The sequence below is a fragment of the Falco rusticolus genome, chromosome W, assembly GCF_015220075.1.
Source record: "Falco rusticolus isolate bFalRus1 chromosome W, bFalRus1.pri, whole genome shotgun sequence".
Lineage (NCBI taxonomy): Eukaryota > Metazoa > Chordata > Aves > Falconiformes > Falconidae > Falco > Falco rusticolus.
The window spans coordinates 11,436,103-11,461,112 of record NC_051209.1 but is presented as its reverse complement, the minus strand read 5'-3'; the positions used below and the strand labels follow the sequence as shown (position 1 = coordinate 11,461,112).

At 42.8% G+C, this 25,010-nt stretch overlaps 1 pseudogene; it reads left to right on the top strand.

Moving 5' to 3' along the window:
• The window catches only part of LOC119140700, a 145,805-nt pseudogene that overhangs the window by 40,902 nt on the left and 79,893 nt on the right, over positions 1 to 25,010 (top strand).

Below are 25,010 nucleotides of genomic sequence, written 5' to 3'. Positions count from 1 at the left end.
ATTCAATGTAGGGTAATGTCTTTGAACCGTACCTCTAAATACTTCTGTGCATTTAGTCTGAAGTGACATACCCCAGATTTCTCAGAAAGCTGATATCTGAGCAGGGGTCTGAGCTTGGATTTCCTGCCTCTCTGTATGAACTTCTTCATAATCAAATCGCTTTTCTTTTTTACAGTTGTGGAGGGCACACAATGACATGGGAGATTTAAAATGCTGGCAGATCATATATTCGTAAATCTAACATTATACATCTAGCACAAATATTCAAGCTTTCATTCTTTGGCAAATTAATTCATACTTTCTCCTTCATCTAGTGAAGAATTATCTTGCAGCATGGTGATGATGTTGGTTTGATTGCAATAATAAATTTGGTTGGTTGGTTTGTTTTTAAGGAGAAATATGCCTTACTTTTTTTTCTTCTTCTCAAAGGCTGATGAATTCTTCATCAAAGCAGTAACGCTGAAGCAGGTGAGGAGGGTGAGGATAGGGCATGATGGCAAAGGAGGAAGCAGTGGCTGATACCTTGCCAAAGTGATAGTGAGGGAAGAAGGACAGCCAGAAAGTGAGGCTGTGGAATCCCCCTGCTACAGGTACTGGAAACAATGCTTGCAAATTATGCCTCCATCTATACATTTGTCAGACTTTGAAAAGCCTACCTGTTGTTCCAAGACTGGAATTTTCTGAGCACAGCTTAATCCTTTTTATTTATTCATTCATTTATTTTTGCTAAGCCTGAAAGCAAAGAGTGTGGATTGGGAGGTTTAAGATATGGTTAACTCCCCTTACCAAGCAAAGAGCAATCTGAATTGTGAACTCCTCAGCAATTAGCTCAGTAACACAGAGCATTTCCAAAAGATGAAATCCAACCTTCCAGTACCACATCCAGTGTCACTGCAATTGCCTGCTGCAGAAACACACTTTGCAATCTGCTGCAGTCTGCTAGTTTTATTGCATGCGTGGAATGAGGTTCTGATCCCTCACATGCACATCCCATCTTGCCAGGAGCAATAGGATGCTATTTTTGTGTTGGAAGAATGCAAAATTGTTATGCTGCCATCTCAAGATCTCCTTGCATGAAGGGAAGTGCACATCATACAGGCAGAGATAGTGGCAGAGCAGAGGGTTGTGACTTACCCCTATGGGTGGGTTATAAATGTATTCTCTTTCCTAGACAGTGAAGTGGCCCAAAGAAATGTGCTGTGCTGAGGCTACCCATGAGGAGTGAGATGCACCATCTGTCCTGGCACTAACTAGGGTCTGCCTCAACATTGCAGCACAAACTAGAGAGAACTGGGTGAAAACACGAGACTAACTTCAGTGTAGCTCAGTGTCCTGTAAAGTCCTTCTTGCCCTCTCAGGATGTCCACCCTGTAGGATGGAAGTCCATTGAGCTCCACCTAACAGCATCAAGCACCTATTCTAAAAAGTCATCTCCTGGGGGACAAGTGGGGTTGTAAAATGCAAACACAATTATTTTTAAATTGCAAAGGTAAAACCTCTAAGCTGGTTACTTGTCTCTTGTCTTGGAAGAGCTTCACTGTAATAAGGGGAGTCAGCCCCAGCCTCTCTGCATTGCTAAAGCCATGTCACATCAGAGAGCAAACTCACCGGGGAGACAGCACGGAGCAGCAGATGCAGTGTCATCTTGGTTGTGAAAAGCAAGCCAGTCTCTCCCTTTTGGAAGAACAAACCACCATGTTGTCATTGCTGCCTTTTGATGCATATTTAACAACCATATGTTTTACTGAGTTAAGCAAGCTAGACAGGTTTTTACTTGGACATGAAGTGTCCATGCGAAGAGCTGTTTTGCTCAGACTCCTCAGAGATATTTCTGTGTCTAACTGCTCTGCGCAGCTGGCTTGTTTTAAAGATTTCTTTTTGAATTGTCTCCTTGACTGTTTAACTGGGTGCCGTCTCTCAGCTTGGAGTGATGACCCCTTCCCCTTAGCTTTACACCCGTGGGTCAGAAGCATCAGTCCCAGGGCATTTCCCTCAGGCCAGGGACTGAAAAAGGAAGGAGAAAAAAATAAAATCCCTTCTCCCCAAAATATTCATGGAGTAGTGTGTTCAGGCTTCAAGTGGTAACTGATGGAATTCCACTCTTCTTACCTTTCTTAATGTCTCTTTTCCCAAGCGTTATCAGTGTTGTTTGTGTGGCTGTATTTGCTGTCCTTGTGCCAGCATTATCTCTTCCTCTCAGACTGAGAAGGTGACATGACTGATCGCCTCAAAACACAGGGACAGCTGCTCCCTCTCACTATTTTTGGTGCCTGTGTCTCTTGGGAGACTGGGGCATCATCGCAGTATACGGGTGTCATCAGGGAGTCTGGAGATATCTGAGGGCAAAGGTGTTCACCTACTGCATCCTCCATTGTGAGGGATAAACACCTCCATGACCTGCAGCGTTTGGATGTTCCCCTCCAGTCCTGTAGGCCAAGGACAGCTTATGTCCTGGCTGCTTTGGCAGCTGCTCAGAGAGACTTGCTTCACCTGCTTCTTCAGAACCAAGGTGTTGAAGAAGGCTTGGCCAAGAAGAGCCAATGCAAGTAGGGTTAGCTAGGGATGCCATCTGGGGGACACCAGGGAAGCTTCTGCTTCTGCTTGGCCAGTCTGTGGCCAACCAGTAGACATGCTGATGTTTTCATTGCCTTCATCTCCAAGACCAGATTAACTTCCACCCTGCTACACAGCATGGTCTGGAGCAAACACCTGCTGCTGCTGTGGTGTCCTTACTGAAAGCTACTCTATTGACTTTCTGCTGCCTAGCTGATACTGTGAGACAGCTAGAGGACAAAATGCCTTCTAGCAGAAACACATCTCACCCGTGCAGAAAGCTTCACAGGCTTCTTCACTCTGTAAAGACTAGGCTGTACCAGCATGTGGAGAGCAGACACTGTAGCAAAGAGCTGGCTAACCAGCTTCCAGTAGAACTGATGTCTGCAGGATACCCTTATAGATCTTCATCACACAGAACTCGTTGAAGTCTCTGTTTTCGTTATTTACATATCCATATACATGGCTGTGTTTTCTCTTTTAATTTGAAAGCTTTTTTATGATTCTGTGGGAAACAAGAGCTCCATGAGTTTTGTTGTACAAGGGAGCCAGGAGAGATAAAGGGAAGCTAAGTGGATTAATTGTGAGTTTGTGTCAGATTCAGGAAGAGCATTGAGAAATAATGACTCCCAGGCCTGTGCTTTCAACTCTTAAAACAGTTAGTTGTAAAGGGAATGGCTTGTAGCTCTTCTTAGAGTCAGTGATTTTTAAAGCGATCATTTGATCTGTGCATGTAAGAGGTAAATGTAAGTAACGTCTCCAAGCGTTATTTGCAGAATTACTAGTACATCACTTGGGTGCACTGCAGTATGATTCCTCCCTTATGACCATGTGACATCATAATATCCATGTGTTCTGTGGTGCAAATGAACAATTTATACCTCAGAATACCTGATGTGGTTTTAGGTATCGTGATTATGAATACTGCTAGAAAGTTCAAGATTAAGGAGTTCACCTTTTGCCCAAAACTGGAGCCAAACCTTTCTGAAGCTCATCACAGAGTTCTTCAAATTTCATTTTCTCCTCAAGGCTCTGTGGAAGTCCAGGAATGGACTAGCTGACATTCTCTCAAATAGCCTATTTTTTATAGTATTTATATCCCAGACAGAAATGAATTTTCAGTCAGGCAGTCATGAGTTCATTATAGGATAGAATTTTATATGCTATAAATCATTACAGCTCCACTGAAATCTTCAATGATACTTCATTACATTTTTTTTCTAAGCATATGGACTGCAACATCCTAATTTTTCTCCAGTGCGAGCATAAGGGAACATCGATAATTCTCTGAAGAACAGACAAACCATGAATGGGATTATGCACTAGGAGACTGCTGTGAAAGAACATTTATTCAGTCAAATGCCAAAAGTGTTCATCATACAAAAGATCCAGAGAAATCTCCTTTGGTTACCTAAAAATAGACTGAAATGTCTATCAATTTTACACATATTTTTATATATAGATTGTATTTAAAGACACACACAAATACATATGTACCTCTGAATCTAATGGATGTGCTAATCATTATAATTGCACACAGGCTATCATCTTCTGGATTTCACATGCTATATATGATCTCATACCATATATTTTCCAGTGCTTCCCTGACTCTGACCCTCTAGAAGTTCTCTCTGAAATGGCTTTCATGTCAGATTTGTGTCTGCTTTGGATTATTTGACATACAATATCTCTTCAGAACCAAGTATGTGATACAGGACAAGACTACAGCCTTGCAAATCCCACAGTGGCATGTGAATTACATGCACTGAAATCATATGGAAGCTCTGATAAAATAAAAGATTTTGACAGGTCTTTTGTACTAGGAATATGATGGCACTATGCTGAAAAATTCTATTTTCTGCAGCCTGATCTGTTTATAATGTGTCAATCCATTTGTGTTCAGTGTAAGACTATAAACCCCTGGTTGCAATCTGCTGCTCAGTGATATGCTATTGGAATTAGATTGAAGTAAAATTAGGATATTGCAGCATACGTGCTGAAAGGAAGGAACACAGTGGCATTGTTCATCCAAATACTTCCTCTGTCACTAAAGTCATATTCTTGAGAAAATAGGGCTTCTGCCACTTCTGGCTATTCTCTTGGCTGAAACAAAGTAAGGAGCCTTAAGCCACTTCTGGTGATAAACCTCCCTCTTCCTCCTCCAGTCCAAGAGATAGTCATTCCCTTGCCATCAGCAGCTACCAACATTGGTAGGGGGAATTTCTTTATCTAGGGGTGTGTCATCCTTTTTTGATTCATTTTTCTCATCTGCCCTCGCTGCTGAAGCAGTTAGCATTTGCTGTGCTGCACAGAGATCTGTTTCTGGTGGGATGTGTTTTCATCCCGCCCCCTTGGCGCAAAAGTGGTTCACCCAGATTCATCTCATGTTTTCCTAAAGCATCAGCAGGGGTGAAGGTGACAGAAAACAACAGCATGTACATTGGCGACAGCAGAAACAGCAGCTTGCAGGACACAAAAAACAGCAGCAGGAGAGCAAGCGTGTATCTACCTTGTGAGCTTCTGCCTTCCTGAAGGCCATGCTGAATTCAATGGTCCTGGGGTGATGGAGTTCAGGCTGGAATCTTGTGGGTCCTCCCAGTTAACATCCATGTACGCAGAAGCATCTTGACTTTGGGATGATGTGATCCCCTAGCCATTGGATACCTCCTCAAGAACGTGAATCCTGAGCCAGAATCAAGAACTACATGATACAAAAGTATTAAGGACCAGTTCTAACAGGTAAAAAAAAATAAATCCCTGACATCAAAACATCAATAAAGGCTTCCTTTCTTAAGATAACATGATATCTTGGCATGCTCCTCTTCTGCCCTCCTTGCACTCTACCTTTGCTCAATTCTTGACATCAATTTCATGGTCTTCCCCACAGATTTTTCTGCTCCTCTATCCCTATTACATCTCTCAGCCTCCACTGAGGCACAACACCATGTCTGATGTCCTCAAATGGTGTTCGTGTGATTATCACATGTTCATTGCCTTCATGCTGACCCCCTTAGCTTTTAGTCCTTTTCAAGCCACCTGCACATGGCCACCTGCTTTAGAGTGAAAGGGAAGAATAAGAGGTAGGCTGCATACCCGACGATCAGCCAGAACTTGGAGGGGAGCTGGGAGTAGAGACATGTGTCTGTGCGGTGGGGCTGTATGAACCTCTTTTGCATGGGGATTTCACTGCTAGTGCTTCTGGGACCAGACGGCTCTAGCTCATGTTTGGATTTCTTTCCTGGTGCTGTTTTTTTGCATGGTTTCTTTGTGCTTACTGTTTTCTTCTGGGTGGGAAAGGAGAGGAGGAGACTAAAAAGGTAACATTGTTTCAGATGGATAAAATGGAGACCTAGAATTCTTGGTCTTCCAAAAATATCTGGTTACTTCTTGGTCACCATGGCAAGTCCAACTGGTCATGACTATAAGCTGTGCTGGCTTATGACCAACCAGATACCACAGGTTTGATCCAGCTCTCAGTGGGCATTTGTTCCTGTCCCCGAATCCCTGTTAAGAGGCTCGTTTGCTGTTTTCCTTGTGTGCTGGCTCATCAGCAAAATCAAAGATGGAAACGTAAATGGGAAATGAGCTCCCCTCCTTTTCGGTGTGAGGGTAAGCCAAGGAGAGCGTATGTGGCACAGCGGCACTGTGGGAAGCTGGAAGCACATCTGTGCTGCATGTGTTTGTGCAGAAGCAGGTCTTCTGTGGTCTGGTGTCATTCGCGCAGCTGCGTGGCTGCCTCTGAAAAAGAAACAGTTTCTGGGAATTTGTTTTTCTCTTTCTAGTTCTGGGAATTATTATAGCAATTTAAATACCTTGCATGACCTGCCAGAGCTAGCTCACTTGTCCTTCGCTCACCCCTGCTGGTTTTAAGGTGTATTTTTAACTGCAAAAGATGCTGCTGCAGATAGCTGTGTACCTGGGCTTTCCGGGAACTGTGGCTGCTCTCACGACGCGATGTTCAGGGACTGAAATGGCCCTGATGTGCCGCTGTGGGAAACCTGACCCTAAGCAGATGCTTACAGCAGTATCCCCAGTGCTGCAGCAGTCTAGGGTTGAAGTGGAAAGTGAGAAACCCCTGCCAGGGCCCTGGCTGCTTCGGTACAGCGGTGGCTGTGTGGCGTATGACGGGGCTGGGGCTCTCATTCCTTCACCTCTGAGGCTGAAGGAGCAGCTGTGAAGGTTACCAGATTAGCAATTGGTTCCCCTCCATTTTCCTTTCAGATTTTTTTCCCTTGAGATCATCCTACATTTTGCTTTGTGCCCGGCTCTTCTTCCTAATTAGTCTAGTTGGATCATTTAGGCTAATGTTGAGAAACAAAGGGAATCCTTCCTTTGGCTGATGCCAGCTGCCTCCATGTACCCAGCCCTGAAAATGGAAGTGACGTAATTCATCCTCTTCCTGGTTGAGAAAAAAGGGTTATATACTTATCTGTAAGGAAAGGAAAAGTGATGTTAGAGTTTATAATGAAAAACACTAAAAAAAAAGGGGAGGTTTAGTGACTTAGGTGCCATAAAGGTTGTAATCAAGGCAGCTAGTAGTAAAAGCTGCAAGTACTTCTGCTCAATGAAGTTCAATGCTTTTAAGAGACTGAGACTGCTCATTTACAGGAGTAACTTGTGATATGGAGTTTGTGTTTCCCAGACAGATGGATGCCACAGCAGATGTTTACTACTGCAAGCAGGGCTCTCATGATCTTTTCTTGGAAAAATGGAGGTATAAAGTATGGCTGCTGTAGGGTCTGGCCAAGCTCCTGCAAAGTTAACAGAGATACAGAGCCCTGTAAAAACATCTTTTTGACAATGGTGTTGATTTTTACTATGTGTGGAGCCAACCTAGATTTGCAAGGTCTAATAGGTCCTAATTGTTCAAAGATAATTTACTTCTGTTTGTAAACCAGATAGCTTGACAAAAATGAGGGTGATGGTCAGATTGTCCAAGAATTAGTGCCTGCTGGGGAGTCACCAATGCTAAAAAGTGAGTTTAGCTTGGAAAAAAGTAGGTCTGGGTTTGGGCTGTGTATGCACATATTTACTTGCTTTATTCTACTTAATAATTCATGTCAGTCCACAGCAAATCTACTGGCCTTTTTTGGCCATTCTTGTGCAATAAGATGCAGTAGGTCACTCGGGGGAGGGGGGGAATTCCTCTGACCCTTAAATCCTAGTTTATCAATGGGATTAATTTACATAAAATACAATAATCCCAAAATTATATATGTAGAAAGGAACTTTGATTTTAATGTCATGATTTGATTAGAATTGCTTTCTTGTGTAGCTTTCTTTGAAATATTTTGAATTGCTGCTCCTTTAGTAGAGTAAATTCTGTTGAATAATGTGTCCCCTGAAGAAAATCACGAAAAAGATTACATTGTCCTCTTCTGAAGAACCAGGGCTCCAACACTACAATTTTCTATAGAAAACAGCACTTACAGAGCTCAGGTTGAGATGCTTTTTGTTTTGTTTTGTTTTAGATAAAATGCCAAAGCTCTTGAATTATATTGTATGTATAAATAAAGTGAAATTTCCTCACTTGCCTAAGCTCATTTTTATGGCTTGGTAATCATATAACAGTGAGAGGGAGGAGTGTGGAATATTTTCTGCTTATTAGTGTAACTGTTGCATCTCTTACGTTTTGGGGAATAATTCCAAGGTGTAGCAGCTTATCCAGTGTGTCCCTGAGATGCTGGATGCACGAAGGGCGAGCAAAGCCCTCTCTGTGTCTGTAGCTGGAGCCCTCCTCCCCTATATCTGTTAGAAGCCAATTGCCTGGCCGAGCACTGGAGATGCCACTCAGTGTCTGTGTTTTGTACATTGATCTTGCTTTAAATGTCAGTTATCACATCAGCGTGAAGATGGGAGATATCCCTGGTGCCAGCTCAGACTCCAAATTTTTCATCAAACTCTATGGTGAAAAAGCAGAGTCTGGCAAAGAGCCTCTCTTAGTCTCTGATAATGATCTAGGCAATTATTTTGAACGTGGTCGAGTGGTTGAATTTACTCTAGATATGATGGATATTGGGAAGGTAAGAACTAATTGCAGGTGGCTCTGTACTTCACACAAGTGTCTGAATTCAGAATCAATAGAACACTCAGGATTGAATGTGGTGTAAGAATGTCTGACCTTTACATTGGATATTAAGAAATACATTTTGTATAGACTATTGCATTGACTGTCTAGCATGCAGGCACGTGAAGAGTGTTTTAAGCTTATAGTTAAATACATCTATAATTTTTTTACGTCAACAAGGTGCCAGGGGAAGGGGATTTTTATATATTAAGTAAATTCTGTTGGGTTGGGGGTTTTTTTCCCTGCCCTTTTGGGTTTTATTTGCTTTTTCAAAGATCAACTGAATACTGATTGGACACAATAACGTGGGTCTCCAGTCTGGTTGGTTCCTGGCCAGTGTCCAGATCACAGTTCCAGTCCAGGGAAGGCAGTACATGTTCCCCTGCAACTGATGGCTTGACAAAGATGAGGCTGATGGCAGGGTGGAGGTGGAGGTCTACCCAAGTGAGATTCTGCCTATTGAGAAATGTAAGAGAAGACGCATTGAGAAATGTGTGCTGTTTTATAGCTAGCACTAAATTTGTGTTACTAGCCTTCCTAAGGACCAGGACACCACTGTCAGACACCAAAACCAGAAAGTCCTTCTCCCAAAGAGCTTACGTTGATGAGGAAAGTAAAATATTCTCTTGATTTGTTTTCTAAAACAGTTGGTAGAACATTCCTGAGTTTTCCATCTCCATTTCCTGAGATTGTATGAAAACTTTACGTCCTGGGCAGCATAACACAGCACTAGGTGCTGTGCCTCTTCATTGCAGTATCAATGGGTTCTGCTTTTCTCACATTTATACACCTCGTTGCCCCTGTCCTGCACCAGCACCCATCCTGTCCTGCTCGTATTACCCCATTTCCTGGAAAAGGGAAGCTGCTTGATAAATAGAGACCAAACCTCTACTGGCTATTTGACTTTTATCAGTAGATTCATTTTCTTTTAAGGCTATGGTTAAAATTTGCCTTGGGATCCTGAGAAAGGATGCTGTGTTTTTCCTCTGCTCTGTGTAACTCCCTCCCTTGTATTACATTAAGGAGATCATTTAACCACTCTATAGTTAATACTGAAATGAAATTCCTTTTTAAGGCTCTATTTTGCACCCCTCTGACACTGCCTTAATACCTGCAAAAGGAAAACTATTAATTTAGTTCTTAGCAATGAGTTGAGGTATCTCACATTTGGTTTGGATAAGAGCAAATGGTTGGCTACATGGCTGTTTGTTAAGACAAGGTAATTTAATTTTGAACCTGAGCCCTTGGGAATGCTGTTATCTGAGCTTCTGTGCTTATTTAATTACTTTATTTTTGGACTAGTGATAAACTACGAGGTGTCTGTGGTTACCGGAGACATGCAGGCTTCAGGCACCAACGCCAAAGTCTTCATGCAGATTTATGGCGAGACTGGCAAAACAGAGTTGATCATCTTAGAAAACAGATCAAACAACTTCAAACGAGGAGCCACAGATATTTTCAAGGTATGATGAAGGCAGTTGTTGCCACTCCTATGAGGGGAAAGAAATGACCAGGCAAAACTGAGATATCAACAGAATAATTGGCCCAATCATACAAAACAATAGATTTTTTTAAAATAAAATTGCCAGATCTGTTGATATCTGCCATCCTCTATCCATATTTTTTGGAAGCTTTGTATTTCTTTTGGGAAGTTTTGTGTTTTGTGGAGTTACTTTCATCTTCTGCAGGAGTGGTAGCAAAGGTGTCATGCAAGAATATGGTCTAATAGCAGCATTTGTTTACCTTTACTTTCAAAAGGAGATACTCGTGTTAGATCTCAAAAGACCTTAAACTTACATTTTGGGCCTGACCACGTTTTATTGTCCCTTTATCTAGTTGGGGAAAAAGAAACCCCATGCAGAATGCAAGGAATCCTGGCTTTACCTGTGGTCACACATGCCATTAACCACAGGTACATGTTGTCAGCCCAACCCTGCAGAGCTTTGCTGCTGTAATTCGTCTGAAGGTGTGAGTGCCCTGTGGATTTTGCTGCCTGTAGCACTAGTCCAGTGAGAACTGCACAGTCACAGCGCCCAAGGTGTACAGCAAACTCCTCCAGCTCTCACTCTGGCTAGTGTTTGGGTTTACACTGCAGAGTCCACACCTCTTTCTGAAGAATGTAACAGTACAAAGAGTATTTGCAGAGGTGAAAAGCCTCAGGCATGGTGAACCAGGAGCTGGCTGATCCAGCAAGAGGTCCTGGGCTGACAAGGCTGAGCAGCGGGTGTGCACCGCAATGTGGTCAAGCATCCTCTCCAGAGTGGGGTCTGGCTGTGCTGAACTGCTGTCCTTTTCTGGCTTGCTTGCTTGCGTTTTCTGTCCAGCAAAACCAATATCTAGGGGAGAGGAATGGTCTTAGTTCTTGCCTTGATGTGGATTTAGAGCAAGGACAGGATGTGCCATCAGGGCATCTCAGAGCCACATCCTTCTGTACTGAAGGAACCTCAGGAGACACCAACATCTGGATAGTAAAGCACAGCATCCAGATGGAAGCAGAATTTAAGGCACATCTGTCCCATGTGACCACAGCACAAGGCTCAGTATGGTGGTGTCTGGGTCTCCTTGTGAATTTGCAGTATCATAGAGGTGGGATCCATCTCATCACAGTTAAGCACCTACTTGGAGCTAGTCGTGGAAGCTCCCCTGAATTATCAGGACTGGAGTATCCTTCCCATTGTCACTGGCCATGGAGATGCCTTTATCCACAGCTTTACCTCAGTTTTGTAACAGGTATTTTTGAGATCACTTTGCCTTCTCCTGCCTCAGTTTCTTTATAGAATGGAGTTAGTGATGTTTATCCATTTTAATGAGTTCTTTGGGATTTAAGATGACTAGCACCTTATAAATGTTCGCTTTTTAAAGACTATAATTTTAAGATTAGGTTCCTCTGATTTTAAAGGAAATAAGCTTTCCAAGATTTATGAGTAAAAGCTATTAGCCAATATCACATTTATAACAAAGCCATATGTACAGTGTTCTGTTTACATAGCCACACTTATATCCTCTCTCAGATGTTTATTGCCAGACTTGAAAGTTCTGCCCATTTTCTGTGATTTTTTTTTTAATAAGCACACAAGGCAGAAGGTCCAAAGCATTAATAGACAGATCCTCTATCTCTTTCATGATATGAATATTTACAGAAAGATACGGGTGAGAATAAGATTCTGTGAGCTACATGCTAATAGGAAATGCCATCAGTTATGGACAGGGCACGCAGGATGATTATAACAAATCTAAGCTTACAGTGGTGAAGAAAAGACACATTCTTTATGCCAGGACAGCTGGATCAATTTTAGTTTTCTGATAAGCATCGTGTGTGAAATTGATTTTGTTTTAATCTACTATCGAAAAAAAAATGTTTCTAGACTGAAACCTTCTATGCTAAGTTGCCAGATTTCAGCCTGAAGCAAATGTTTGCATGTTTTATAACATAAACACTGCCTAACAGCATAAGCAATCACCAGAAACAAATAATTGGTTATGGAAGGATTGCATGGAGTAAAACCTTCTCTCTAACTTTATTAGGTAGTAAACTGGACACATAATCTAAACCAAAAAGATTTTGTATCTGCTGTATTGGCTAGAGAGATGGAAATCTTACTGACAGAGCCTTCTGCCACTGATGCATTATAATCACTAATGATAGGATCCTCTCTGCACACTATAGCAAAGTGAGAAAATACTTTTCTAATTTTCCAGATGGGAAGGGAGAAGGGCAGCCCAAGCCCACAGTCCGTGTCAGAGATGAGGTTATATGAGCCCAAGTTTATTACTTTTTCACTGTACCATTATTGCTTCTTGCTTGGTTCATGTCTCTTGCTAAATATTAAATGTATCTTATTATTCATCTAAAAAAGATCTCAGGCACTGAAAATCTGTAAAAAAACAGTATGGCATTTTGGCATACTCACCTTTAATGCCAACATGGAGACAATGATGGTGAGGAGAGCAATGAAGAAGTAGGGAGCCCAGTAAATATGGATTCAGCTCCTGTCCTTGCTGTGGTTGCTCTGAGTGCCTGCAGCTCTATCTGTTCAGGTGGGATTTGGTGATGGAAAGCATGAAAGAATAAAACAGGAAGTAAAAAGTAAAGGTAAACATGCGTAAAAAAATTGATCTTATACTTGCTTAGATGTTTTGGGTGATGCTCTTCACTTTTGAGAATGCATTTTATGAAGTTAAGATGTCTCTCATCCTCCTGGGTACTGGCTTTCCCTTGATGGCAGAGAGAGGCTGCAGATGTTGGCAAAATTTATAAGATTCGGATAGGCCATGATGGGACAGGCATTGGGGATGGCTGGTTCCTGGAAAGCGTCACACTGAAGCGGCTTGCCATGAAGGCAAAGGAGCCTGATAAAAACAAGAAGAAGAAAAAGAAGTCTGATGAGGAGGAAGAAGAGGAAACCAAGGTGGAAGAAGTCATGGATGTCTATACGTTTGTGGCACACTGATGGTTGGCTAGAGATGAAGGAGATAAGGAGCTTGTGGTGGAGCTGGTACCCGATGGAGAATCTGACCTGGAGGGTAAATATCAGGGGGAAGGTGCACGTGTGTGTGGCTGCAGCAGTTGCATGAAGGACGATAACCACACTGTGGTTCTTTGCAGGACCATTTCTGGCTCCCCAGCTATCCCATTGCCCCAGGCCTGTTGTGTAGCTTGTGCTGAGGTTTGGTTGATCAGCTCTGGGGAGGAAGAGGAGAGTGGTTAAACTAAGGTGGAGGATGGAGCAGACAGCCTGAAATGGGAGTATCCTAAAGGACTTCTATAGGATTCTCCAGGGCTTGTCTGGGGCACTTGGGTTGCACGTGCCACAAGTTACTGCTGTGGCTGGGAGTTTGGCAGGCTGTAAGTGTTCATATGGTTAATGACAAGGGCTAGAGAAAGATGGAGCTGCTCACGTTTTAAGATAGATGCAAACAAACTCCAGAAAAAATCTTCCTTAAAGCTGACTGTGCCAGCAATTTTGGGCTACATCCTTTCATGGTGAGCCATGGGTCTGACAAAATATGGATCTTTCTGGGCTCCTCCTGATCTGCCCTTGCATTTTTACTTGCAGAGAATACGTACGAAGTCCGTGTTCTCACTGGGAATGTGTCTGGGGCTGGGACAGATGCTAATGTCTTCTTGAGCATCTATGGCATAGAAAGAGGAGACACGGGTGAGCACCAGCTGAAAAGGTCAAATAACTTCAACAAATTTGAAAAGGGCCAGGTAATGCATGAATTCAACTCACTCAAGCGAGCAGAAGGCTGTCAGAGCTCTCTCAGTTATCATGCTGGCCATTCATTACAGTTGCTTCTCTGCAAGGCTTGGGTTCTTCTTTCAGCTTAAAGCTCAGATGTGTTTTATTTCTTAAATATATTATTTAAAGCAAAACGCCTCAAAACATTTTCCGGGGGAAATTCATTTGAATAATAAGCTGAACACCAGTTCTACATCAGAGCCACCTTTTGCATCTGCTTCCTGTAAGCGTTCTGGTAATACATTTCCTGCCAGGAATACTTAAAACCCACAAACTTTAAGTTAATATTAGAGAGTATTTGTGAAGCAGCTCAAGCATGTCAGTATTTAGATTGAAAATACAATTCTAAATGTTCTACTCAACCAGTCGGGGAATAAAAACAATATTACATGGTGTGCTATAATTACATTAGAAGCCAATCCAATTAAACAACCTCTCTTGTAGATTGAATATTTGCCATTAAAATGTTTATGACCGATTAACAAGCTGCTCTTATAACCAGGAATTGTTCAAGGAGTAATTTGAATAATGAAAAATTACAGAAACAATAAGCAGCTGTGGAAAACTTGTAATCACAAAAAAGAGCCTAAGGTTGTTAAATAAGCTGTTAACTGATTTATGAGCTTGGCACCAGTGAAACTGCAACCTGCACATGGTTCCTCGTGCAATTAGGAGAGCTCCAAGCTGCAAATGTAACGCGCTCTGCTCTTGGGAGTAGAAATCCAATGTCTACCAACAAGTTCATCACATTAAGATGTTTAAAGTATTATGTTAATAAGGACCATCCTGTCACACTAATATGGCTGCAGTTTGAAATAAAGCACATGGAGGTGCACAGGAGAGTTTCCGTGGAGTCAATACATTTGTGTCCAGTTCCAGGTTCAATGTGGGGGAAAATACTAATCCTGAAAGGAATGGGATTTAGGAGAGATGAATTAAACCTAGAGGAAGCTGAAACTGGGATGAGGTAAAGAAAGGAGTGAAGGATTGTGCAACTCTGTGGCTGTTACTGCCTTGTAGGAGCCAAGCATGAGCATTACTGGGAGAGCTCACAGCTCTGTACTTATTTCAGTACACCCACCCAAAGAGTACAAGGGGGACTTGCAAACACCTTTTGTTTTAATGGAAAAAAAAAGTTACCCTTGGCCTTTTACTGCCTTTCTTTTCTCCCTTCTGGGATGCACAGTCATTTGCCTCTTGCCTCCTGTGCAGGTGGATGTGTTCACCATTAAAGCCATTGACCTGGATGAGCTGAAGAAGCTGCAGATCCACTACGATAACTCTGGTGCTAGCCCAAGCTGGTTCCTGGAGAGGGTAGAGATTGTTGACCTCAAGGAGAGCACCACGTGAGCAGCCTGTTGCACCCTTTTCATACGGTCAGAAAGGGGGGCACATTCTCAGGAGCCTACAGAGCCATGGGAAGGCAGAGGAGATGCAGAAGGGTGTTGTCGTAGCTACTCACCAGCTCACAAGGAGCAGGCATCCTTTGGGAGCCTTGTGATGGTGACTGTGCTGCTATACTGAGCGTGAAGCTATTCTAGGGTACCTCTGTGTGGGGTTTTGCTGTCCCAGCATCCCTGCAGTTAGGAAACCAGCGGTGTTTGGAAAGAAACCTCAGCTTTGCTTCCCCAGGGAGGGACTCTCCATCCTGAAGAGGTCCCTTTGCAGAGCCTAAACTTATAAGTTTCCTTTCAAGGCTTTTCTCTGGAAGAAGTTTCATTTGTCTTTTGTACCTAATGCGAAGATCTGGGCCAAAAGCAAGTCCCGGTCTAAGCAAACTCCCATGATTTTCCCAGAAAGAAGGGTGAGCAAAGCCTAGGTGTTAAAACCTGAAATGCAGGCTCGTCTGTGAGCTGGAATGTGCTTAGAAGTTGCACAATGCTCTGGTGGGTGGGACTGCTTATAAGGACCTCAGGATGGGTCCACTCTTCATAAACACCAAACATCTGGGAGACCGGAGGTTCTCTTGAGTTATTTAACAACTTCTGGGTGTGAAAACTAAAAGGAATCAATCATATGGGGCTGACAGCTCAGAGCAGCACTTTTCAGTATGTGCTCACTAACCTATTCATGGATTTAGCTCCCACAAACAATAACAAAGCTCAAAGATGAAAACGGATATATTGTTCAGCTTTGAGTAACTTTGTTTTATTTAAGTAGCCTCTCATATGTGCTTATTTTTGTTATTAAAGCCTGTGAAGTCCTGTGTAAGTGCTGGGTGCTGCTGTCATTCCTGTAGGCATTATTTTCCATGCCAGCAGTGGTTAGCAGTTGAGGAAGATGACGGTCAGATTATCAGGGAGCTGGTCCCAGTGGATGAAGCATTTGTAAAGAAAGATTCGGAAAATGATGGCCGGTCTCTTGCAATGCTGGGCCTGAAACAGAAAGGTTTATGTTAGCCTTGTATTTCTTCCAGTATGGGGTTGAAAAGGAACCAAGTGATTAGCAGTGCTAACGGCATTAGCGGTTAGTGTTCGCTGGGCTGTGAGTAATTCTGCCCCAGCCACGGAGTTTTCATGTGTGAATGAAGTGTGAAGCGCGTGTCAGCCAGAAAGGAGTGGACACTCCTAATTTTTAGGTGATTTAATCATCTTGCAAGGTTGGACCAAAAGTGAGAAAGCTAGGAAGATGGATAACATGTCTAGTTGCCATCTCTCAACTGAAATGCATGCTTATTGCTAATGTCTAAGGCATAAATCCCAGCCATTTCACATTGTGGGTTGGAATGGTTAAATATTTCAAAACGAAACTGAGCAGAGAGCAAACATGACTAGCAAAAGGGAAGGGACCTAAATTTATTTCACTTTTCATCTTGCTGCTTGTGTCCGTTGTCCTCTGAAATAACTTTGCCTCTCTTGGCCATAATTTTGCATGGTAACCACAGAGCAATTACACGCTCCTGGGCCTGATGCTGCAAGGTGGCAATGTCACTGGCTTCACTGCCAGGGAAAGGTACTAAACTATCCCATAAATTCCCTCTCAGATGCTTGTGAATGCATGAATAATTCCCACAAATTGTATAGCCAACAAATTTCCACAAATTGTTTAGCTCTTTGATTCAGGAGGACCTGCTGGCTGAGCTGCATCTTGGAATCGTGTCTAAAACAGAAGAAAGGTTCCATTTCAGAAATCTTGAGTAAGTTATTGCAGCGCGCTGAAGACTATATTAGACTTTTCCACATTTTTTTATGAGTTTACTGCGCTTGCTAGATGATGGTGCAATAGAAACCTCCCTAATGATGCTATTGCGAAGGGTGTGTTCGTGAATATGAACTATATATGTTGAAGTGCACATACCTTCTGGTATGTGTTAGATCAGGGGTCCTCAAACTTTTTAACCAGGGGGCCAGCACGCGGATGAAGTGGCAGGCAGTCATCTGCAGCTGCTTGGTTTCCCCCCCCCAACCCCCGGCAGGGGGGGAGGGGTTCTGTAAATACCAGGGGCCGGATTGAGGACCCTGGGGGGCCATATCCGGCCCACGGGCCGTAGTTTGAGGACCCCTGTGTTAGATACACATATATTATTTGGTGCTAATAGAATAAAGTGAGGAGATGTGGTTTTTTAAATGGAATAGTATAAGCAAAGGCAGTTTTGAGGAGCCTTAGTGATTCCCAGGGAGCAAATAGGAAGGCTGGAGCACATTTCTTATCTGTAGATATGCAGACAACGTACTGAATGACTGGAGCAGTAGAAGGCCCTGCAACCAGATAGCCCAGCTCACCCCAGGAGCTACCGCAGCATATGGCAGGAATTAGGGATTACAACATGGCTGTGATCAGTCAAAACAGAACCCAAACCAAGCACACATAGGTAATGAAAAGTAGAGTTAATTCCCACTCAGACTTCACACTCTTACATTATGATATTTTATCTGACAGCTAAATCAACCACATACACAGTGAAAGTGAAAACCGGGGACAAGAAAAATGCTGGGACAGATGCAAACGTCTTCATCGCTCTCTATGGAAGTAAAGATGATACAGGTATGGCTTCAGGCGGTGGAAAAGGATAGCACCTTGCTGCTGGATGTCTGAATAGACAGGTCATGGTTTCCTTTTGTTTCCCCAATACCCACTCTTCACTCCTTTTGAGTGCAACTTGATGTCTCTGCACACATTGTGATAACTGGGAGCATACCACCAGCTGCTGTAAATCACTGTCGAACTTTGCAATGCTGATTTGCACCAGCTGCTGATCCAAAGGCTTTAATTTCAATTATAGGAGCAGCACAGTTGACTGGGACTATGTTACTGGGTAGTGAATGCGGTGAGTGATTTGCTTCCCTCAGCAATGAATCAGCATGTGCCTGAAATCCAGCTCTCCTCTGCCTCTTTGAGTGGCCCAGAAGTATTTGATCAGCTGATGAGCAAATCCTTCTGGAAGCAGCTGAGCTGCGTGTGCAGTGACTTGGCTGCCTATGCAAGTGACAGGGAACTGACGGGTAGGACCAAGCTCTTTAGCTGTGAACATGGCACAACAGCATTGTCCCTGTGGCACTGCCAGAGGACCGCTCAGGAAAGGAATTCTGTGTGTTTTGGGTGTTGATAGAGATTTGAGTTCAGAGGGAAGGACAAAGCTCAGATCTTGAGATTAAAAGCCATTTTTTACATTTTAGCTGCTTCCTTCATTCCACTGTTGACATTCCCAGAGGATTTGTTTCTCATGCTGAACAATGTATGTCCTTTTGCATTGCCACAACAGGGATAGTCAGCCTAAAGGCCTCAAAGATTAACAAGAACAAATTTGAGCATGGGAAGGTAGATGAGTTTACAGTGGAATCTGTGGACATTGGAGACCTGAAAAAAATCAAGATAGGCCATGATAATAAAGGTAAGATCACCTGCTCTGTCATGTAGTGTTTCTAGTGCATTAGGCACATTGCTCTATAAAATAACCTGCCTCCAAGACCCCAAATGTGATTTACCTTTTGGTGACAGATCCTTGCTGTCACTGTGGCTGCTTCTGTCTCTGAGCTAGGTCCATCCACACAGCTGTGGCAATCAGAGCATGGTAGTGGCAACTCACAGGTGGCTTTGTAACCTCTCTCTCTGCAAGAGGCTCTGTAGTTTTGCAGCCACGTCTTTAGACAGATTTCTCATGTATCACCAAACTTTGTATTTTTTCTTGTCACACCCCCCTATAGACTTGTTTAATTTCTTTGTCAATATTTTTGTTGTTTTGATCATCAAGTCTTGTCTGCTTTTCAGGCGTGGCTGTGTCTCTACTACAAACAAGGGAAGCTGTGGAAAGATACATGGATTCCTTCCCTATGGGGCACCAAGGGACATGTTTGTTGATAACTCCTCTGTCTTATCACAAAGGCAAATTAATCCAAGTGATGGAGTAATTAGCACTACCTCATGCACATCTTTAACCTGAGGCATATAGAAATGTAAAGCACATTAGCTCAAACCTGGACAATTGTTTGCCATGATCTTTATGGTATCTACTCTGTCTTTCCATTTGCAAAAGAGAGGTTGATTTATTTCTCAGAGGTCTGGAATGCAATGATTCATTGCTGTTGTCTGTGAAGGCTTTGTGGGTTATTTGCTGTTATCTCTCCAACCACAGGTAATTCAACTGGCTGGTTTCTGGAATGGGTGGAGATTGATGCCCCATCACTGGGACAGTGCCTCAAGTTCCCTTGTGGCCGTTGGCTGGATAAATCGGAGGATGATGGAGCCATTGAGAGAATTATCTTCCCTGCAGAACTGCAGACAACAGAGTATACCCCACGTGAGCAGAATGCCATTTCCCCAGGATACACCCATCATTACAGGAGATAAAATATCACTAGTTCATGCAGTTTTACAGGCTTGGCCTCTGCCTTGAATTGGCTTTGAAAAAATCTATAAATACATCACATGCCAACTATTCCAATTACTACAAGAAAGCTCCTCTGGGTGCTCCAGACTAACATTTCCTGTATTTGCCAAATCAGAGTCATTAGAAGCCATGCAGCTGTATATGATTGTCTTTTTGCTCCTTCTTGCGTTGCCATCTCCAAGCCCTCAGCCCATTCCAAGCTGTCCTCCTTGCCTTTGGTTTCCCTTTGATCTTGCTCCATTCTAATACTAGTGTTTCTGTTGTCAAAGCAGGCACTTTGGTCTTGCTTCCAAGCCTTGGTTCCCATGTGCCTTTGGCATTGCACAGCCCTCTCTCACTGAAAGACCCTCTTCCAGAGTTTCTTCAGTGTGGTGCTTTTCTGATAGTGTTGCACCAGTCTGCCTCTTTTAGCAATCTCCAGTTTTTCCTTACTCATCAATTCAGTCCCCTCTAAATTAATGGCTGGAGTAAACCCATCTCCTGAGTACTAAGTTTATAATTTTAAGTCTGCTATGGCACCTCAAACTCTTCTATTCAGGCAACTTCTTTTCCTGTCTCCAGAATATTGAGAATCAGATAACATGGCTTTCTTGAAATAAATGACTGGAAACATTATTTTGCTTTATTTTGTAGCCCTCTCTTTCCCTTTTCACATCTGCATCCTCAACTCTGTGCAGGGAACCCACAGCTCTGGGGCTGTATTTGACTTATCCCTCCCTGATCTGCTTCTTTTCAAGTTGTCAACAAATATTTCCTGGTCTGTCACAGCACTCTCCAAACTAGCTGGCTGCAACAAGGTCTTTTACCATCTCATACCAACATACTCTTCATGCCAGTCCCTCTGCTGCCTTCTCCTTGTCTCTCCTCATCCAGGACACACTCGCTCCCTCTCCTCTCTCTCTCTCTCTCTCTCTGTGGAGCAGAAGAATGGCTACTCTTTGCTCCCTTCCTCACTTTTGTCAGTCAACTGGAAGACATAACAGTCTTTGTATCTGAAAAAATAAATTGGCAGGTAGATGCAGGGAATATGTACATAGGAGTGAATATAACCCAGAGCCCTTGTACGTGCTTCTCATCAGGTTTTTCCACGTTATCCCATCAATATATATTTTGATGTAGTGTTGACTATATAATTTATTAATGCCCCTGTATATTACAGTGATGTAAGAGTTCCTGACATGCCATGCCTTTGAGTACATAGTTCTCCTGTAAACCTGATTTTTGCCAGCAGTCCACATTCAGCCTTTGGAAATGCTCAGGCCTCTGGCAAAAAGGTCGCACCAGGCTCAGTGTCAGTTCTGGCTGTTTCACCATTTAAACCATTCCCACTGTGCTATTTACCGCATTCTGGCTTCCTAATTATTAACCTGGGGGTTTCAGTTTGCCAGAGGTAACTAAACCAGTTTGATTTGTTTTATGATGACTCATGACAGAATTGTTTCATGCCGAACAAACGATGAAAATGTGTCATCAGCAGTCCAATTAAAATCATCCCTGTGGGGATACAACTTTAAAAGTGCCATGTAAATGAAATGGTTGTCTGATAGCTGAAAGTTGCGCTGCTTGTGACCTTGTTACGGTGCCGCGTTGCTGATTCAGTTCTAAGCTGATGTTGACATTCAAGCAACAAGAGCAAGCACTGCGGACCTCAGCAGAGAAGATAATTTTTTAATTCTTAATACGTAGCATGTGATTTTTGGGCTCCAGGATTTTCTTTCCCCCCCTGACATACTGGAGAAACTATTCCAGTTTACTTGCAGCGCAGCAGAACAGATTTCCTTGGGTTGGGCAGAAGGAATATTACGTACCTCCAGGCTGACTGTAGAAGAAAGAAGGAAGCTTCTTCATCTCTGTTCTCCTAAGAGCCATATTTAGAGAGCCTGGGTTTTTAATGAATGATTAGTCTCTGACATGCATGACCAGAGTTACTCCAACAGCAACAGATACAGTTCCAGAAACCTTCTCTCTACCCTGAAAGAGATGCTGAATCTGAAATAGAGCACAAAGCGGCATGGTGTAAATAGCAAAGATGACTGAAGTCGCTGCAGCGTAGGAGGGTGCAGCTGACAAGAGACTGAGAAGACTGTGGCGAGGGATAGGAAGTGGTGGAAGCTGGGTGGGTGGTGGGTGGGAGAGGGATGGCCAGGAGTGAATCCTGGTGATAGTGCTGGGTGATGAAGGCTGTGCTCATGGGTAGCGGTGTGGACTCCAGGGATTGTTTCTGCTTGTGGCAGGAGAAGTCCCTGCAGGTAATCAGCAGTGCCCAAGCCTTACCTGGTATTTTTTGTCCATAGATTTCAGAAAGGATTGAAATCCTTCCTGACATTGGGAGATTGGGACAGGGTTCAGTTTGCCAAATGGCGCATCTGAATTTAAATTTCCTTGTAGCAGTGGAGCATCTGAGCTCCAATTTTCATCGATCATTGTTCATTCACAGAGGGAGAGTTGGAGAATAATTCAGCTAACCTTGAGGAAGACCCCTGCATTTGCTTCTCTGATTCTTTCTTCAAACTGCATTGACTTCAGTGATGACATCTGGAGATGTAAACACCTATTTGCTGTTCAGACATCTGAACATAGGTTTCTTACTCCGTCAGCTAAACACTATCTCACCTTGGAAACTGAGGACATTCAACAAATCTGTAGCACAGCTAGGAACAGAGCCCCATTCGTACTCCTGGGTCGATCTTATTCCTGAGCAGCTCTGAGTCATGCTCCAGCAGGACCCAGGAGTGAGAAGCTGTGAAGGCAGAATAAAAGGAGGCATCAGATTTTGTGGTCATGGGATGTTCTGGAGAAACCAAGGGAACAGAATAAGGAAATATTTAGGGGCTTGATTCTTGCTGTTCTGCATTCACCATTGACCTGGCAGTAATTCGACATGTTTGCCTTGGTGTTACGGAGAAGGTGGTGCAAAGAGAAAACTAGATCAGAGTGGGCAGCGGAGGGTTTTATTTCTCTTCCTTATGAGCGATTTTTGTCACTTGTTTAATAAGAAAAATAATAGGAGATCTTTTCTCAATTAGGCTATCTTGAATATTTATATACTGCCTTCAGCTGGCTTAACTTCATCTATCTGCCTAATTACTCAAAGAATTTGTGAATTTGTGTTTTACTTTAAGGCTTGAGCTGTTGGAGTAAATCCTGTTTCAATGACTTTAGATGGCAGGTATAAATATATCGAGTGCTTTCTGATTATGTGATTGATGCCAAAATCTTAGTAAATGAACATACAGCAAGGTCAATTGGCCTTATAGGGATAAAGGAAATTCCTCTGGATTCCCATAGCACTAACCAGCTCAATAATTAAATGACTACAAGTGTGTGATTCCTACCCTGTCCTCTTTAACCACTGAGTTTTCTAATCCACATTTTGTTTAATTAATTTTTTCTTAGGAGCATTGGTATGCTGCTTACTAACTCCTGTTGGTTTGTTTTAATTTTCTGCCATTCCCTAAATCAGTTGTGCCTTACGAGATCAGTCTACACCAGTGATATCTTCGGAGCTGGCACAGATGCAGATGTCTTCATTGTTCTGTATGGATCCGATGGGATCTGCACTCAGCAGAAATCCCTGTGCCTCAACAAGAGGGAGCAAAGGATGTATTTTGAAAGGAACTCAGTGAATCAGTTCATTGTGGAGGTAAGATCAAAGATGCCCACTTTCATCTTAGGTTGCCCGAAGGAGATTAAGAAGAGAAAATGAAGTGGGAACTTTTCCTCTTTTAGGGAAAGCTATTCAGCTCTTTTACTTGAAGAATGTGGGTTCAAAATTCTGTTCTGCAACAGACTTACTATGGACTGGATCAAATCTTTTCTCACTGACCTCCAGTTTGTAGCAGCTCAGAGGTACCAACACGCAGTGTTCCTGTAGCCCGACTCCACACTGAGCCTTGTAAAGGCTGGTGTAATTTTATCATGGAGCTGATGTGTACCAATGCATGGACATGGAAGCTTGCGCTCCCAGATCAAGTTGAGAGCCGATTTGGAAGGTCTTTACATCTTCTATTTCCTAGGCCATACTTGGTAAAGAGAGGGTATCTGTCTCCATGCACACCAGATCTAATATGTGTACCTCTCCTTATCACTCTTATTTGCTCACGTATCTGCTTTCTCTTGCAGTTTGCCGTACTTCGAAAGGTAACAGGAACCAAATGCTTGCAGTATCGCTGAAACTAACTGCCTTGTGTTTAAGGTCCCTTTGCAACATTTCATGCTTTTACGTCAGCAGATCATGTTGAAGGGACTGGCCCATGGTGCTCACCACTTACCTAGCACATCATTTGGGGTGGATGGTCTGTTCATTTATCCTAACTCTGTGGCAGCCTAAGCATCATGCTTAGACATTGTCTGTATCTTTGGACAGAGAGACCATTGCTTTGCTGCAGACAACATGATTTTTGAATACCTGAGGCTAACTTTTGGAACGACCTTATCAAGTATTTCCTGAAACGTTTGCCCAACTGTGTGCAAATAGTAAACCAGTGTGCATCAATAAGTGAGATCCTTTCTATTCATAATATATTCTTATTGCTAAGAATTTGTGAGGGGCAAATATATAGGCAGTCCTGTTCTGGCCTATCTTTTTGGTACTGCTCCATGCCCTTCCCTTCCCTCCCTGGCTGCAACACCAACACTGACTTCATAGAGGACCTTACAACCTCTCCGTGGTTTGAATTTGGTTTGTTTTGTAATTGAAGGCAAATCTTAAACTAAACTTCTTAACAAGTTCAAATGCTTCCAGCCCACATCGTTGTTATACCGTATAGAATCATAAAATACATCCCCAGTGTGACTACTTAAAAACAAGGAATAAGACTTATTTTGATAGTTTCCACACAGTTTTTCATAATAGAGGATGCATTAATCCATAGGTATAAATCTTCAAATGAGTGTTATTGTTATTTCTTTATTCCATAAGATTTATTTGAGGTTTGGTAGAATCTGAAACATCAGTACTTTTCTTAGATGAAGTGAGTGAAAACACTGTTTGTTATCCAGATTTATAACATCATATTAACCTGTCTCCAAACTTCATTCTCTCTTCGCCAGTTCCTCTTGCTGCAGGAGATGGGGATGAAGCAAAATATATTCTTCTTTCACCTCTTTGTGTAGAGCCATAATTTGGAGTTCAATAGACCTTAAAAACAATTTGGGGCTGTCAGGAAACACAAACTGAGAATTGCCCATTTGTATTAGTGGTTTTAACTGCCTCTGACATTTTGCATTTTGCAAAAGAGGTGAAAAAGATTAGACAGTGGTCTCAGCTATGCTCCCAAGTGATGATTTGCTGAACATGCCTACAGCAGGGTAAAGACAA